The sequence below is a fragment of the Pipistrellus kuhlii genome, unplaced genomic scaffold (genome assembly GCF_014108245.1).
Source record: "Pipistrellus kuhlii isolate mPipKuh1 unplaced genomic scaffold, mPipKuh1.p scaffold_m20_p_12, whole genome shotgun sequence".
NCBI lineage: Eukaryota > Metazoa > Chordata > Mammalia > Chiroptera > Vespertilionidae > Pipistrellus > Pipistrellus kuhlii.
The window spans coordinates 10,456,659-10,474,734 of NW_023425427.1; positions in this window are offsets into that span (position 1 = coordinate 10,456,659).

Genomic DNA, 18,076 nt, shown 5'->3' on the forward strand with positions numbered 1-18,076 from the left:
TGTCAGCACCCATCACAGTGGGCAAGAAGAAGGAAGTTATCAAAGATGGGAGAAAGGAAGGAAATGTTGGATTCACATGTTTTCCAAACCAATTCAAGACACATGGTCCAGCAAAAATTCCTTTATTACTAATTGGTTAAGTGTAATTAATATAAAGAGAAACAGCTTGGGTGTCAATACTAGGATTCCATGCACCATGCTGGTTTAAGAGGACACCAGAAAAGAGCCTTCTAAATTGATTCTGAAAATATAAGCTGCTCATTTACAATAGCAGACATTTAACCTCAAAACTACACAGAGGAAAATAAACATTTCATGGATCTACAACTACATTTTTTAATCCTCACCCAACCAAGGATATGTTTTTATTGACTTTTAGAGAGAAAGAAAGGGAGGAAGGAAGGGAGAACAGGAGGAAAGAAGGGAAGGAGGGAGGGAAAGAAGGAAGGAGGAAAAGAGAGAGATGACGTATTTAAAGAGAAACATCAATGTGAGAGAAAAATATTGATTTGTTGCATGCCTCCCCAACTGGAATCAAGCCTGCATCCTTTTGGTGCATGGGATGACATTCTAACCAACTGGGCCACCAGGCCAGAGTGATCTATGACTATTTTTATAAAAGCTTACATAGGCTCTTATTAGGTTAGATATATTTGTGTTTATATATGTGAAATATCACATGATTTTATTTATGCCTTTAGTGAAATGATGCAGTGACATGATGTGTAGCTAGTACCATAGTAAATGGACACTGCATTGCCATTGAATGTTAACATTCCGGTATCTACCCTTCACCCCCATAGTTTCTCCACTGCCTGTCAGGTGAGATGCATTGTGCTGTGTTTGTGTTTTTCTGCACTGCAGTTTCCTTTCTCTGTATTAACTGCTATGATTCCACAGCCGCACCAGGTAATGTGGAACAAATGTAACTGTTTATGACTTTTAATATATTTAAGCATAGAAAGAAAATCCTAAGTTCAGACATGACCCATAGCCATCAACCCTGTGGCAGTATCAGGAAACTGATTTATAATCTCCAATTCATTCTCTCCACCACTTGCCCTAAATACTTGTTAAATGAGTCCAACTTTAAGTAACTATAGATTAAATATAGTTATATCCCCTTTCAGTAGCTGAAATATCCTAAATCTTCTACATGCCATTACTGCATTGGAAAATTGCTTTTAGCATATCTGGTTTGGGCTAGCACCCTTTTTAAAAAATCCAGCCTCTGGTCACACCAAGGAATGTCTGTACACCTGAGTTTCTGATCTCCAATACAAAGGGCATTGGGACTGTATTTATATGTTAGAGGAACATTCCTTGGTGATGAGCCTTGCCTTGGCCAAATGGTATGAAGAATACTTGGTATAAAAAAAAAAATGACCTGTGGACCAAAGGGTCCCAGGTTTGATTCCAGTCAGGGGCATGTACCTTGGTTGCAGGCTCCTTCCCAGCCTAGGCCCTAGTCAGGGTTCATGCAGGAGGCAACCAATTGATGTGTTTCTCTCTCACTGATGTTTCTCTCTGCCTTTCCCTCTCTCTTCTACTCTCCCTAAAAATCAATGGGAAAATATCCTTGGGTGAGGATTAACAACAACAAAAAATTACTATCAGAAGTTTGACTTAGGATACTAATTCTCAATAGGATTTTCTGAAAATTGGAATACAAAAAAGGAATGTCCCAGGACAGACGTGCATATGATGAAGGCAGCATGGGGCACTTAGGAAGCATCAGATTTTAGGTGATTCAGAAAGTCCATTCATGGATTTTTTTTAACACCATTATATATTTTTAACACCATTATATGAACATGCATTATATACAATCATATAGTAGCACGTATACATATAGGATGTGAGTTTTTTAAGAGCAACTGAAAAGAAAATGTGGAAAACCCAAAGGAATGCCTGACCACCTCTTTGAAGAGACAGACTTGGGCTTGAACAACATCTTCCAAGAAACTTTGGGATGGGGGCAAAAGAACTGGGGGCTTTCTTACTGACTCTATTTACCTAAGCCATCTGACTTCTCCACATACAAAGTTTACAGTTTCACATTAAGCCATATTTATATTCAAGAATTAGACTTTTCACTAAATCTAAATTTAATTGACGTTTAAGATTTTTTTATATATAAAAATGAAAATAAAATATAGTATTATTCCCAGTTTCATGTCATCTGCAACTTTTACAAATAAGTCTTCACCTACCTCTTAATAAAACAAAAAGGAGGAAGGGGGAGGAGCAGGAGGAGGAGGAGGAGAAGGAAGAGGCAGTAGTGGTGGCAGCTGGGCAGGACCAAGGACCTGAAACTTCACCATTTCTCCAGGGATCTCCCTCCTGATTTCTTTGAGTACCATCAATTATAGGTGTACCAAATTGAAAACCATCGACCTCTGTTTTCATCTCTACTTTAAGGTTTTACAAGGGACCTGGTTCAAATATGCTACTCTTGTATAATGGCTAGGTTTTTATCTACAAAATAAAATGAAGGTGATATGGCATCATTTTATACTTGGAGATTATTGCTAATTCCCCAGGATCACTATACCTTTTTTGACTGCTCAAGATTTTTCCTTTCATTGATTTAAACACGAGAAGCATATAAAGCATTTGGAAATCCAGCCATTGGTTCGATTACCTCGTATTTCTTTTCTCGCTACATTCCTGGCAGCATTCAACACTCTATCTGCAGCTTCACTCAGCTCCACCACCAGGCAGGCTAGCAATTCCATCAGCCCAGGGCTCCATCTCCTCCACAGAGAGGCAATACTCCTCCGGAATTACGTTATCTCCATTGGCTTCCAGATCCTCCCCTTAGTGTTTGTTCCTCTTTCCTGCCTTTTTTACTACTGTCTGGGGGAAGGTGAAACAGGCCTTGTATAATTTATTCCTTAACAATGGACACCTTGCTCTTAAAACAAACAAACAAAAACACCAACACAGACAAAAGAATAAGTGACACCAAATGTAAAGTACCTGAATAATAAAGGTGATTCAAGGAATCGAACCTAAAGAGACTAGATTGAGGGAGAAGATGGAGAAGGGAACAATGTGTCTTGAGAGAGAGCACTTTTATTTGCAGGAAATTCCCCCTGCAGTTGGGAAACCTATCAATGAGCCAACCCTCTCAAGATGAACTGAGGATGAAGGTGAGCAGCCAGGTAGCTGATGCAGTGTGAGAAGCCACCAGTCCGCACCTCTAGCTCCTCGGAAGCATCTGTCCTGATCATCTGTCAGTTCAGCGGCAGCTCTGTCTGTGATGGCCAGGAGCCTGGCGGTAAGTCAATATGTTCCCCTTGAGACAAGGAAAATTCCGCAGGTCAGACTTGCTAGGCAAGTAAGACTACGAAAAGTGCCGAGTGCATACCAATGCCATAGTAAATTAAGATAATGATATTGGCTGTTTACTGTAGATAAAACATAAATCTGTAATGGAAGCATCTAGGAGATTCCAGCGCCCAGTGTATCAACATCAGAAAGAGCAGTTATGATTGTCGTCAAGGGAAAAAAAAAAAAATCCTGGGCCTGACTAACATTTAGAGATATAAAGCTTTCATATCCTCCAGTCTTCTCCCCTTTGTGATTTCCACGGGATTTTCATTTCCAGAGATATTATACTACTTGCTTTCAAAGCAATTCAATATTTTCATTCAGAAAAGTAATTTCACAGGAAAGTAACACAGAATGATGTCCTGGGTATTCATTTTCAGAGCCAATCTTGCAAAGTCAATTTATGTTGCAAGGAGCTGGGACGACATGAAAAGGTGCAGACCCTGTGTGTTTGGGCTTCTGTGGTCTTCTTCTTCCTTCCCGTTCCCCTATGCAGGATGCCTTGGACACCCATAAGCAGTGGAAAGGAACTGTCTGGTTTTAAAAGCAAAACACACTGCTGACTCCCTCAATAACATCACCTAGTGCAGTGCTTCTCAAATTTAATACAGTTCCTCATGCTGTGGTGACCCCAACCATAAGATTATTTTCGTTGCTATTTCATAACTGTGATTTTGCTACTGTTAATGAATCGTTATGTGAATATCTGTGTTTTCCAGTGGTCTTAGGCTCTACAGCACCAGTTCTCAACCTGTATGAAGTAGCAACGAAAATAATTTTATGGTTGGGGGGTCACCACAACATGAGGAACTATATTAAAGGGTCGTGGCATTAGGAAAGTTGAGAACCACTGACTTAAGTGTGACCCAAATACATTGATCCCGAGCCCAGCATTAGATTATGGCTCCATCTCTTCTGCCCTGTACTAAAAGTCATAGCACCATAACCATTGCAACCATTGTTTCCTTTTCTTTCTGTTTCCACATTGTTTGAGAAGTGAGAGGAGAAACCAGCAAGTCAAAGGTGAAAGTCAAGAAGACAGAGTACTCTTGCTCAGGTACTTGTGTGCAGATACAAAACTAATCCTGATAAAACCAAGACTGAAATGCTTCCAGCCCACATAAAGTCAAGATCAGATAACATTAGCCAATCATGTTGAAAGCTTATGGAATTTCTGATCTGAGTCAGACCCTGACTGAGGGGCAGAAGTGGATGGAGGAATGATGACACGGGAAGAGCGGAGAGAGGAGAAAAGCCTTCAGATAGAAGTGAACAGATGGACCGACAGAGCGAATAAGAGACAGAGATGGAAGGGGGAGAAAAGAAGTAGATCCTCTTTCTATTCCTGTTCCTTGACATATTTCAAAATCAAGAGGAATTTAAAAAAAAGGAATCTTCAAGTTTTTCATCATGCATTTGGGGTGATAGAGCACAGGGTCCAGATTCCAAAGGACGTTTTTCTTTGGGTTTTTCAAGTCAGCTGTAGGTCCTAACCTTGAGGAAGCTGTTTATTCCTGGTGGAAAGATAAGCCGGCCAGCCCCGGCCCCACCCCCCGCAGGAGCAGAGTGGGCATTACCAGGGAACAAAGAGAGGCTGCTGTACAGCAACAAGCATTTGGTTTTGATTAGAGGATATTCAGGGACTGTGCAAGTTCTATGAAAATAAGCACAAAACCATCTTGAAGGGCTTTTTCTTTTCTTTTCTCTTCCACCCCCCTTGGTTTATATTGTTAATCTTTCTTCCTGGACGGCTCCTCACAAATGCCTTTTGTTTTCTTGTGGGATTCTGCGTGCCAGGACTCTGAGAAGGGAGGACGGAGGTCCTGTCCTGGCATGCTTTCAAGTCTCTTCCATAGGAGAGCAAGGCTTGTTGCTGTGCCTTCAAGGGTATAAATTTAGAGGCCGCCAAACCATCCGGAGGTAATTCAAATGCTGGTAAATGTGGAGAAAAAAAAAAACACGAAAAAAAAAAACCCACCCTGGCCCCCTGCTCATGTGAATACCCTGGCACTTACCCCGCTCGGAGGAAACGAAACCAATTTGGAAAAGCGAGGAGAGAACAAACATGCAATTAAACTGGTCATTTCTCCTGGTTTCTTCCTTGAGTCCATTTTTTTTGTTTTGTGTTTTGTTTTTTTGTTGTTGTTTTTTTAACACTGCACCTCATTCTATAATCTGATGATGAAACAGGCCCGGTTAATTATAATAACATACAAAAGATCACTGTCTTTTCTCCACCATGACTCCGTTACCTCTGAACATATTTTTTGGTGGAGAAAATGCTAGCTTTGGGAAAAAAGAAAAAAAATATATATATATATATATATTTATACATACATATATATGTTTAGTGAGGGAAGGGGCAGGGGTGGCAAGACCTGGGGAGAGAGGTGGATAAACTTCCAGCAAAGCCATCATTTTGGAAGAGCTGCTATTTTTATATATTGTTTGCAAACCCTTTGCTGGAGCGAACATTACAGAAATGGCACTTCCCTTTCAATTTATCTTCCTTTCTCCTTTACACATAGATGGACAAATAAAAATGACTCTTTCAAGAAGCAGCATGCATGCCACTTCTATCTATTCTTCAGATAGCTTATTTTTATTCGGCCCAAAGCATAACCTATCATTTTTATTCAAGATTTCATCCAGCCTCTCTCTCTTTCTCTCCCCCTCTCCCCCTCCCTGCCCCCCCAGCAAGTCTTCAGGAAGCCATGCTGCCCTGCTTTGTTCCAGAGACTCTGCTAAAGGCCAAACGGTGGAGATAGCACACCCATCTGGTTTGTTTTCACATCCTGAGAGAAGGGGTAGAGAGAGCCCCCTCCAGTGGAAGGAACAAGGTGGATGGGAATATGCCTTTGCCTTCTTCTCCTTTGTTTGTCCGTGATTAGCTTCCTACGCTCCTCTCCGAAGGACTCTTCCTATCCATGGGGAAATAACACCACTGAACGAGCTACCCCAGCAAGCAGGAGACTCTGTTGTCAGGGCTCTGGAAGTCTCACACGTGAGGATTCCATTTCAGTGTCAAGGAAAAAGCATAAGCATCTCATGTCTCTCTCCCTCTTTTTCTGCCTTTGTTGTCCTCCTTTCCCCCTCCACTGAATTCTAAACAGTGTGTGAATTTTATACATGTCAACCTTAAAGCATCTGCTGGCAAACAGCAGCCAACCTGTATGTGAAACAGGAATACATTCCATGTCAGAGCAAAATTAAGATCTTGATGCCTCGTCGTTTCCCTAATATTACCATCAGACTTGGTGAATGAGTATCGCAGGAATACTCAAGAGCGGTGGAGCAAAGATGAATATTGAAATTTATAAAATGGCCAGTGTCCAAGACAGTAATGTTCCCAGGGAAGTGTTTTGACATCTGAGATAACCTCCATTTTCCTTCAGCGCCGAGCACGCTTTAATTTGGTAGCGCTGATGTGAACAAACACGTCGTTACAATGAGTTTCAAACCACACTCCTGTCTTCCACCCCTCCAATGTTTACAATTACCCATCACCCCAGATTTAGAATAAGAAGGGACTTAAAGCACAGCATTCGATACCAGGTGATTTGGGGCTAGAATCCTTGGTCTGTCACTCTCCAAATGGCTAGCTTTGGGCACATGAATTAATCTTTCTGAGCTTCAGAGCATTTAGCAAGAGGGAAAACCAACAGCCCCATTCTCATAGGGCAGTGATGAGGAGTAAATAATAATCTATGTTATACATGACATAACAAATAATGGTAATTATCATTGCTAACATTGACTGCATATTCTGAAATGTATCAGTCACGGTTTTAAGAGTCTTACACATATTAGCTTATTAACTATGAGGGTATTGAGAAGATTAAAGGAGTTAATTCATGTAAGTGAAGTACTACATTTATGCCAATGCAAAGTAAATACACTGTAAATGGTAATTATAATGATAATGTAATTCTCATAAAAACCTTCTAAAAATGGAATTGTTATTAGGCCTTTTATTCAGATGAGGAAACTGAGGCACAGAGATGATAAGGGGCTTACCCAATATGGTAGATTAGAAAATAGTGGAAAGATTCTAACAACTGGCCCCAAAGCCTATGACTTGAACCATTGTGCTATGTGCAAAAGTTCTTCATAAAATTTAAAATGTGATATATAATAACATAGGTATGCATCTATGTACATGCATATGTATATATAAATATGCAAACATACACAAAGTTGAGTTCCCCTATTAAAAGAATGAAATATTTGGATTAAATTTTTACCACCCAGTCCAACTCCACAAGTAAGAAATGAAAGTTGCGTCTGGTGCCTGGCCTGATTTATATTCTGAAATTACCATATTCTCTTCTCAGCACCCTTCCTGCCCATATTTTCTCTCCAGGCTGATGGGGCTTGTTCAGCTGGTCTTTGTGTGGGTTACAAAGCGGCAATAATTCCACGAGGGAGTCCAGGAGCGTGTTAACCACAAAAACACAGTTGTCATAAACACTGTGCATCTTAATGCCGCACTTCAGTCTTTACGTAAGATTAATTAAAGAGCAGATGTTCTGTCGTAGCCGTGTTAGGTGTGGTTATCTTTGAGATTCCAGCTCCTCCATTTGCTGGGTTTTAATTTGCATCATTATGCATTTTGAGCCTGGGGCATGAGTAGTCAAGTGGTAAACATTAGCTATACTGCACTGTATTTCCAAATGCACCTTCACTATTAGGCTGACTAATAGAATTCAATTCTATTTTCAGCCGATTCCTCTCAATTTTCATTTGCTTTTGACACGTTACATGGCAGGAGGACAGAGCAAGGCAAAATGAGGGGGAGAGAGGCAATCCCAGCACTGTGGGTGCACAGACCTCCAGTCAGCGAGACAGCCCCCTTCTGCCGGGTTTAGACCCTGCACACCGAGAAGCCCCCAACATTGCCTTCCTAACACTCACATCTGTGACAGCCCTAACATGTGCCCATCCCACCCTCATCTTAGAGGTAAGACACTACACATAAGGCAAGGGTCTTCAGCTGTTGTTGTTAGGAACTGTAGGCACTAAGATGAATTCTGATTTTTGAAATGCTACTCTTGAAAATTGATGTCGAAAAATTTTTCTGGCTCTGATCAAAGTCTGATATGAATTAATTTGTCATTATAACATAGTCCCATGTGCCAGGCATTTCAGGGCAGGGTTTGGGAAAAGACAGCAGATATCTGGGTTGACAATTTCATTTAAAGGACAGAGAGCTTTCTGCTTTCTTTTTATTGGTATCTTGATTTAATGAACACACAAACAGACCATCGCCATATGCTCCAAATACCAGCTTGCTGTTCTTCAAGAAGCAGCTTGGGAAAATGCCAAGGCAAGAAGCTTGGAAGAAACTTGAAAAGGCTTCAAGACATATCTTTGTAGCCTGGGATAGCAAATGCATCAGTGATTAATTACGCTGGGGTTGGACGTGAATAGGAATGCCAATAAGGCATTCGGAGCCCAGCAATTGTGGGCACGTTGGCCTGACAATAGAATCTTTCCTGTTTGGATTTCCTGAGTTTCCTTTCTGTTGGGAACACATTCAGGTGCAGGTCAAAGATCTAAGATGGCAATGTCGCGCTGCTTCTCATCACAGCGTCGTTGGATCAGGTGTGACCACCATCAAAGAGGAGGTGTCCCTAGGAAATGAGAACTCCAGCGTTTGTGCCAGAGAATTCTTGTCTGAAGAAAAAGCCACGACTGTCTGTTTCTACAGAAATCCTCCTTTCCTCAAAGATGCTAAAAAAAAAAACCAACAACAACAACAACAAAAAACCAACAGTGTCCAGAGTAGCTTTACTCTGCTGGCCACACCACTTATGTAGAATCTCCCCTAGGTGACTGAAAAATGATCCCCCTCCTTCAGAATCCAGAGCTGAAGTTTGTGGAGGTCTTTAGAGCAGCGATCGCCAATAGGTGGACCACCGGTGGTCCGTGAGGTCCGAAAGGTTGGCGACCGCTGCTTTAAAGTAAGGAAGGTCATCATCTATCTCTCGTTGAAGAAGATGAAGGAGGAGTAGAAGAGGTAGAGGAAGAAAGGGAACATTTTATTCAGAGCAGAAAAACTTAAGACTAATAACAGAAAGGAACTCGTTTTAATGGTGGGAACTCAAGCATCAGAATCCAGAAAAGCTCATTTTAAAATGACAATTTCAACTTAAGTCTTGGGGCCTGTATATTCGGAAACCCTTCATCAGACATGGTTCTTTATGACCTGATCCTGCCCTACAGATCCTGTCTCAGCTCCTGTCCTCTCCCTGTACACCCAACAGCCCTCTTGTCATGCTAATTACAGCAGGCCAATGGGTGCTAGCCCTTTAACCCATAGGTTTCCCATACTGTTTCTCTCTATCTGAAACTCCCTACTCCACATGCTCTTTCTAGGAAAAGTTCCGGCTACGTTCTCATCTCCTGGTTTGTCCCAGATTACTCACTAATACTTCTCTCTCCTTGAATGACCCATCAATGCCTTAACCTGAACACATTTAGAACTTAACTCATCTTTCCTCCCAAACATTCTCTAGTTTGTAATCCCCGATGCAGTTAAAGGTACCTACAGGCCATGACACTCAAGATATTGATTTTACATTTGACTATTCCTTCCCTTCTAACTTCCTGATGGCCAGTCACCGGATAATTCCCCATGAGTCTACCTCCAGACCACTCTCCTATCCAGTCTTTATATCCTGCCTAATTGTCTCCAGGTTTTCCCTCTCTATTTTCACTCTCCTACTTCAGATATTGGTTTTAACTACTGTGATAACCACCTAATCTCTTTTCCTTCCAGTCTTTCCTGTTATTCATTCATTCAGTACTCTGTCATTCAGTCATTCATTCTACATCTGTGAGCATATGTGCCAGGTGCCAGGAAGCACAATCCTTAAAAATAGAATTCCCATAATCATTTAAAGTATCAATTAGTAATTGGTACTTGGTCACTTTTAAATAAGTGAGTACTAAGTAAATGAATGAATGAATGAATGAATAGGGCTTACAGTTTAGTTGGAGAGAAGTTATAAAATCATCAGAAGCTAAATATTAATAAAATTCTTATATAAAATATTTTAGGACAATCTGTAATTGATTGCTATATGAAGAATATAAGAATTCTGCTCTAATGTAATCCAAGAAACCTTCAGAGAATGTAAGAGGGGAAAAAGAGTAATAAGATTTATTGAGCAAATATCACAAATCTACCTCACGAAGTGAAGTGCATCTATTGTTTAGAAGTACTTACAATAACCCTGTAAGTAAGCCCATTTTACAGATGCAACAAAGGTTCATGGAGGTTAAATGGTTTGTACAAAGTCATCCAGTTGGAAAGGGTCAGAATTGAAGTTTAAAGCAAGGAATGTGTGGTCCCAATGACTACATCTTTCCACTGGTCTAAGCTAGAAAAGAAAAGGTGGATATGAAAGCATTTCAAAGAAGATTAGATAAGCCTTGGTTATTAGCCTGACATGGTAGACCTCAGTAAAGGAGGAGGTAAACATTTCCATCAAATTTTGTATAAAATATCTGAAAGCAATGCAAAAAGTGTGCCAAGGGTGCCGCTTTCATCAGAAAGCAATTTACTTACAAATAATTTACTTATATGTAGATGTTCTAGTGAGTTTAATAAGAAAGTTTTGCCTCTAACTCTAGGTTCCTTATATTTGATTAGGATCCTCATGGGTTCTACAGTGCCTGTAGGTTATCAGATAAAGGCAACTGTAAAAATGAAAAATGACCCTGAGAACTATGAACTTACTTTCTAGGGTTTGGGGCACAACTGATGGTCAGACTGAGGTCTGATGTGATGGGCTTGGTTCCTAAGGACAAGTGTGAGGAGGTTAAGGATGGTATAAGGTCACACAGGGCTGAGAACTTCATATTACACTTGGATAGTGTTCCATCCAGTGTCCGAATTTTGCCTCAGGCACCTCCACTTGCAGTAACAAGAACCTCTTTCTGTTGTTAGGATGATCTATTAGTCAGAAAATTGCTTTATTTTCTAGAATCAAAATCTTCTTGTTACAGTCATCTACTAGTCCTATCTCTGCTTGACCTGGGAACATGACCCCCCTCCCATATTTCATGACAGCCTTTATCTCCCTTCAGTCTTTTCTTTCCCAGGCAAAAACAATGCGGCTTGTTCATAGGGAGAGAGAACAACCTTAAAGCCACACAGCAAATGTATTGTATATAAATTGATCTGGCCAATTAGCTCCACTTTGAAAATGTGTACACTGAGTGTCAATCAAGATCAGCAATATGCCCAGGCTCACAAGAGCAACAGGCAGTGGAGCAAGAATTGAAACTCAGGTCCATATGATACCCACACCACTATTCTTTCCATTACAAACTGTTGCCTTTAACTTTCTCATTGGATATTTACTTGCAGATAATCTTGTTTCCCTTTCTAAATTTAAAGTGACTCAAAGAATGCTTAAATACATTGCATAGTCAAAATATATATGAGATAACAAAATCAGAATATTTCTAAGAAGATAAGTATGCCTGATAGTGACTATAAGAAAGGATTAAATTGCCCTAGCTTAGTGGTCGGCAAACTCATTAGTCAACAGAGCCAAATATAAACAGTACAATGATGGAAATATCTTTTGAGAGGCAAATTTTTTTAACTTAAACTTCTTCTAACACCACTTCTTCAAAATAGACTTGCTCAGGCCATGGTATTTTGTGAAAGAGCCATACTCAAGGGGCCAAAGAGCCGCAGTTTGCCAGCCACAGCCCTAGATGGTTTAGCTCAGTGGATAGAGCATCAGCCCTCAGACTAAAAGATCCCAGGTTCTGTCCTGGGCATGTATCTCAGTTGCAGGTTCCATCTGGCCCTGGTCAAGGAGCATGCAGGAGGCAACCAATCAATGTGTCTCTCTCACATCAATGTTTCTCTCTTTGTCTCTCCCTCTCCCTGCCACCTTTTCTAAAAATTAGTGGAAGGGTGGGGATTAACAACAACCAAAAAGTATTGTATTTAGTTATGAGCTTCCTGGCACTCAAAGCAAAAAGAGAAGTAAAACTATCATAGTTTCAAAGTTGTCACCAAAGGATAAAAAATGACTCTTAACCAATACATGAGAAGAGAGAATGTTTTCCTGCCACTGTAATCTAAAAAGAATTTTAAAAAAGCATTTATCACATAACTGTAAAAAGAATTCATCTCTTAGATGTTGAGTAAAACAACAGATGATGTCTTCAAAGTGGCTTTACATGAGATAAAACAACAGTCTTCATACAGCTATTTCTTGTAGATTCTTTATTAAACCAAGGGGCTGGGGGTGGGAGGGTGGAACATACAACATTGCTACTCTGCAAAGGCAATTCTAAAATGAGCAAAGCCAATACAATCTACAAACATGCATGTAAGAACAGAGCCCAGAAACAATGGAGGAACGGGCTTCTGTTATTATTTAGAACCTTTTAGAGGCTAACCCTGCTCTGACCAGGGTCTACACAAAAGAAATGGCCTCCGATACACACTTAGAGAATCGCATTTTCTGCTAAGTTTTCTGTTTCCACTACTTGTCCATTTAGTTTTGGATGACCAAATGGTTACTTCCAGCTTCTTCTCTTTATCAAATTTCCAAGTTCCCAATTTCAAGTCTTGGCACTCACTTCTCCCAAAGGACCCCTCCATTCGATGAGCCCTAGGATCTTCCTTCATCATGTTCTGCTCCAGCCAGGGACACAGCCCAGGAGGCACGTGGTCAGCAAATTCCATAGAGAATTTCTCAAAAAGCAATCAATTCAACTGCACTCTGAAGGAACTATAGCAATCAATTCCAGACTGAGCTTTCTGGCAGCACCGAGGGTGCAGTTCCTCTGTGTGGCTGAACGAAGCAAATTCCATCAGCTTTTGATATAAGACATTCCAGTGGCACAACTGACGAGCTGTGGATCTGACTTCTACTTTCCCAGATGAAGGGGCAGGGGAAGCTATGAAAGCTTGTAGATACAATCAAATTTTGTTTAAAAAAAAAAAAAAGCTGGATATCTGCTTAAGCACACAGATGAATCTCTGGGTGACTTTAGCACACAAGAGAAAAATGTCCCCTCAATTTGCCTTTGTTTTTAGTTGTTTTAGTTGAAAAACATTAACACAATTCTAAATAAAATTAGAAATTTACCTACAGTCCATTATCTGCTCATCCCCATCAAGCTGAGTTCCTTTTTCCATGTTCTTGTCTAGCCTCTGCCAATAGGCAGACATAAATTTTAAATTACAGTTATTGCATAAGTGTACTTTTATATTCTGGGTTTTTCCACTTCACTTTATAAAAACTCTTCTGGTTACGTGGTTACCGCATGGTGTTCATAATTATCATTTTTGATGGAACCACGCTTCCATTAAGCAATTGCATTATGATTTAATTAAACATTTCACTACACAGACATTTAAATTTAAATTATTTGGGTTATTAACACAGGACAGGTTCAAAGGAGTCAAACCATATAAATACAATTCTTTATATCTTGTCAAACTAATTTCCGCAATGGGAGTTTCCATTGATATATTCATCAGCAACATATGAAAATATCGTCTTCACTATGGCCATGTCAATATTAGGGATTTGTATTTTCTGAATATTAATGTAAAATGTGTAGAGTGGCACCTGTGTGTATTTAGGGAAACAGCCTAGAAATCAGCAACAATTCTCCTAATAATAGTTGTAAACAAACAGAGATGGTGCCAAATAACCCTGCCCCCTCTTTTTTTGCTAAAGAGCCCAGATTTTGTCCATGTCTTTATCCTCCAAGAGACTCAGAAATAAATACTGATTAGTCAAGGGCAACCTTGGAAATCTTATTTCCTTGCCAGTGAGACTTAGAAAGAGGTCATCCTAGAAATTCTAGGAAAGGTTTCTTTGCTCCTAAATAAGATAGACAAAATAACCGAACACAGCTGGATACTCTATATTATACTAATAACATAACCACAATCATTATACCATGTAACCACAAAGAAATCTTAAATTTTACTTGGTAGGGCTTTTTTTTTTATTATAGTGACATTTAAATAATTTTAAAGTTATTTTATGTGCATTGTTTATACATATACCTAATTATTATTATTTTTATAAACCAACATATTAACTTTAAAGGAAAAATGCAAGCACAGTGTAAAATAAGATCTAATGTTATTTTTGAATTGTAAATATGAATATAAATTTATGATTATATAGATTATATATTTATGTGTGGGATATATATATATACACTATAGCTCTTTCTATTAAAAGAAGATGGAATGAATAATAAGTCACTATCAATAAACATACACCAAAACATACCTTGGTTTCTAAATCCCAGTCCCTACCTAAGGGGACAACAGCTCCTTGTAGAAGTGGCTAATCTATCTCTGGGACAAAAAAACACACTAAAGGGATAATGTCAAAAGCACAGAGGAAACAAGCGAAGGAGTTCCAGTTGGCAAAATTCAAGATAATTTAAGCACCAAAAAGAGTAACCACTGTAATTGGTAATAACTTATTGAATTAAAAATAAATGCATGAATCCATAGTAACATTTAAATAAAAGAATGCTTTCATTTACAGGAAAAATATAAACTAATAAATGTGCAAGGATGATAGAATTAGAATATTACTATTTTATACCCTAATGTAATAATCAGTTCAAGTTTAAGTAAGTATCATCAATGGATACTAAAATCATTAGTTGAGGAAGAACATGATGGCACAGTCAGCCCTTCCACCCAGATAAGTTTCTGAAGGGAATATATACCTTTGTAATAGAAGAATATGCCTCCCATCACCTTAATCAGGCCATCAAACTTAATACCATCAACAGTAGTATATCCTGACATTGTGCTTGATCTACTGTAGTACACAGAATCACCCATGCAGTTATCTTGCCAAAAATAACCTAAATCTATCCAAGGCACTAGCCCTCATATCTGGATATACAGTGAATAGAGAAAAAAGTTAGATGACACCATAAAGAAACAATCAGATAAATACAGAATGTGATACTTATTACAAAGCCTGAACCCTTCAAAACATCAATGTCAAAAACAAGAAAGGTAGGGAACTGCTCTAGATTAAATGACTAAAGACTCATAAACAAACACAATGGGCACATAATCACTGGATCCAAGATTTTAAAATATAAAGGGCATTTAGGGACCATTGGAGATTTGAATATGCATTGGATTTGAAATTATATGATGGAATTATTTTAATCTCCTTAAGTCTGATGATTGTACTGTCCTTATATAGGATATTTTCCTTATCCTTAGGAGATGCATGCTTAAGTTATTTAGAACAAAAAGTCATGATATCTGCAACTTCATTTCAATGGTTTGGTCAGAAAAGCTATTCTTTCTATTTTCCTATATGCTTGACCTTTTTCAAAATAAAAAGCTCATGAAGTTAAAAAAAATCGGTGGATGAGTTCTTCCTCCATTAGAGCTGATCATTTAGTTGTCATAATCAGAAGGATTATGTGATATATTGGGGGGAGGGGGAGATGGAGGGAAGAAGAAGAGGAGGAGGAGAGAACCGGGTTCTTGGTTTCTTGAGCCACTGAATTAACCCATGTTAAAGCCACCTTGCCTAGTGTTTTCTTATTATATCCATTTTATAAATTATTCTTACTTTTTAAACAAGCTGAGATTTGGTAACTTGCAGACAAAATTATTTTACCTATAGAATAAGTAGCAGACAACAAAAGCTTACTATGTAGCAACTAAAAACAATAATAAATACTCAGCTGGTCCATTTAGGTTTTAAAATTTAAAATTAACATGGCATAAACAACATTCTTGATTCCCTCTACAAAACATGCTTCTCTACCTCACTGCTCAAGACGGAATTCGCCACCCTAACACACCATCTAATCTAGAAGGAAATCTATATTCCTCTACCCACATCTGTTTTTGTTTGTTTGTTTGTTTGTTTGTTTGTTTGTTTTTTGAGCCCAACTGTTACAATTTTGATTGAAGCTTCCACTATCTCTAACTTATACAACTGCAGCAAGCTCCTAATTGACCTCCAAATATTCAATTTTGTCTCAGGCATCTTCTCTCCATACAATAAATAGCCAGAGTGACCTTTCCCTGCCATGAATGATCTGATCCTTTCACTGCCATGGTTAATGCCCCTAAGGAATTACCTTTGAACTTTGAATCCAACCTTTTTACAGTAATCAGCTCTATAGAATCTTTTCCCATATTTTTCTCCAATCTCACCTGGAACCACTCTCCCTTAAGCTCACTACACCATTGCACACATGCTTTCTTTCTATTCCTCAAATATAGCACATCCATGGTTATACTTAGAGTCTTTTGTCTTATAACCTGGCTAGGCCACACACTTTTCTTCCAACACTATATAGATGTTTCTCTAGAGTTACAAGACTAAGTATTGGAACAGCTGGAAATGTACTCCTTTTTGCATAAATATTTGGGTCATTACATTTTCTTTACTTAAAATTTTAAAACGCTTCAAGAGTGTGCCTACCCATTCGATTCTTTTCATGAATTGCCTGATAACCATTCATTTTGTTTTGATCTAGAGCAGATATAAATAAATGGTTTCTGTAAATGTTAGGCTTTGAGGGTCATGCGGTCTGTCCCAAGTATTCAATTCTGCCATTCCTTGCCCTTCTTCACACCATCACTGTTTACTGACTGGGATTGCTATAGACATGAAGAAACTGGGGAGGAGTTTATGGTGATGAGACTTGGGGAGGAATTATTTATTTCAACCTGCAGATAATGCTAAATCTAGCAACTGATAGTTAAGCAGGAAACTGAAGTCATCGAGTAAGAAAAGGGCATCCAAATGTGTCCAAAGAATCGAAGTCCTAAGAGAATTTAGAAGAACATGGATTTGAGGAGAGGAAATAGTGAGGGAGACAAAGGTATAATCACGTGGTTCTGGAGAGACATGTGAGACAGGTGCTTGGCTGAGGCTGACTTTTATTCAGCCACCCATGGGGAGATTTAGTGTTCCTATCTTAAAGGATGGGATTGGTAGCCATCAACAGCCCCTGCTCTAAGACCTTCAATGACTCCCCATAATTTATGAGATAAAGGCCAAGTGACTCAGCATGAAATAAAGGCCCTAACCAATCTGATCCCAAACTAGCTTTTTTGTAACTCAACCACTGCCTTTCCCTCTCCTTCATTGACCATATGTTCCATTAAATAGCCCATGTCCTTAGTGTCTCATACTCTTTTATAACCCTGTGCCTTTTTCTTCTTAAAAATGTTCTTTCTTCTCCTCTCTGTTATGAAAAATAAATCTTTCAACATTCAGTTTTAATGTCCAGAGGATGAATTATGGCTGAATTTTCCCCACTTTTTTGCATGTCTGTTATTTTTATAATAGAACAAAGTGTTTTTAATTGCCTAGTAGAACAAGGTTCACAATCTATAATATCTAAAAAAAAATTTTTGGTCAATTCTCCATTGACCTGCTAGAAGTGCTTGAGTTATCTTTAAAGGCTCCAGTACTTGTGTATATGCAGACGGGCCTCATCACCTAGGTTACCTGTGTTGCTTTCATCCCAGAGAGGTAACCATGGGTTGATGAGGTTGTTTTCCTTGATCCATGACTCTCATACTTGAGTAGGGAATGGGAGGAGAATGTTATTTTGGATTTAGAGATCCCCAATGCCTGGCTTCTTATGGTCTGTCATACTTATGGTTTTTTACTAGGGGAACTTCAGTCTGAGCCAGCAGCTGCTTCTATCTACCCTCAACTATGTGCCTGGATATGTA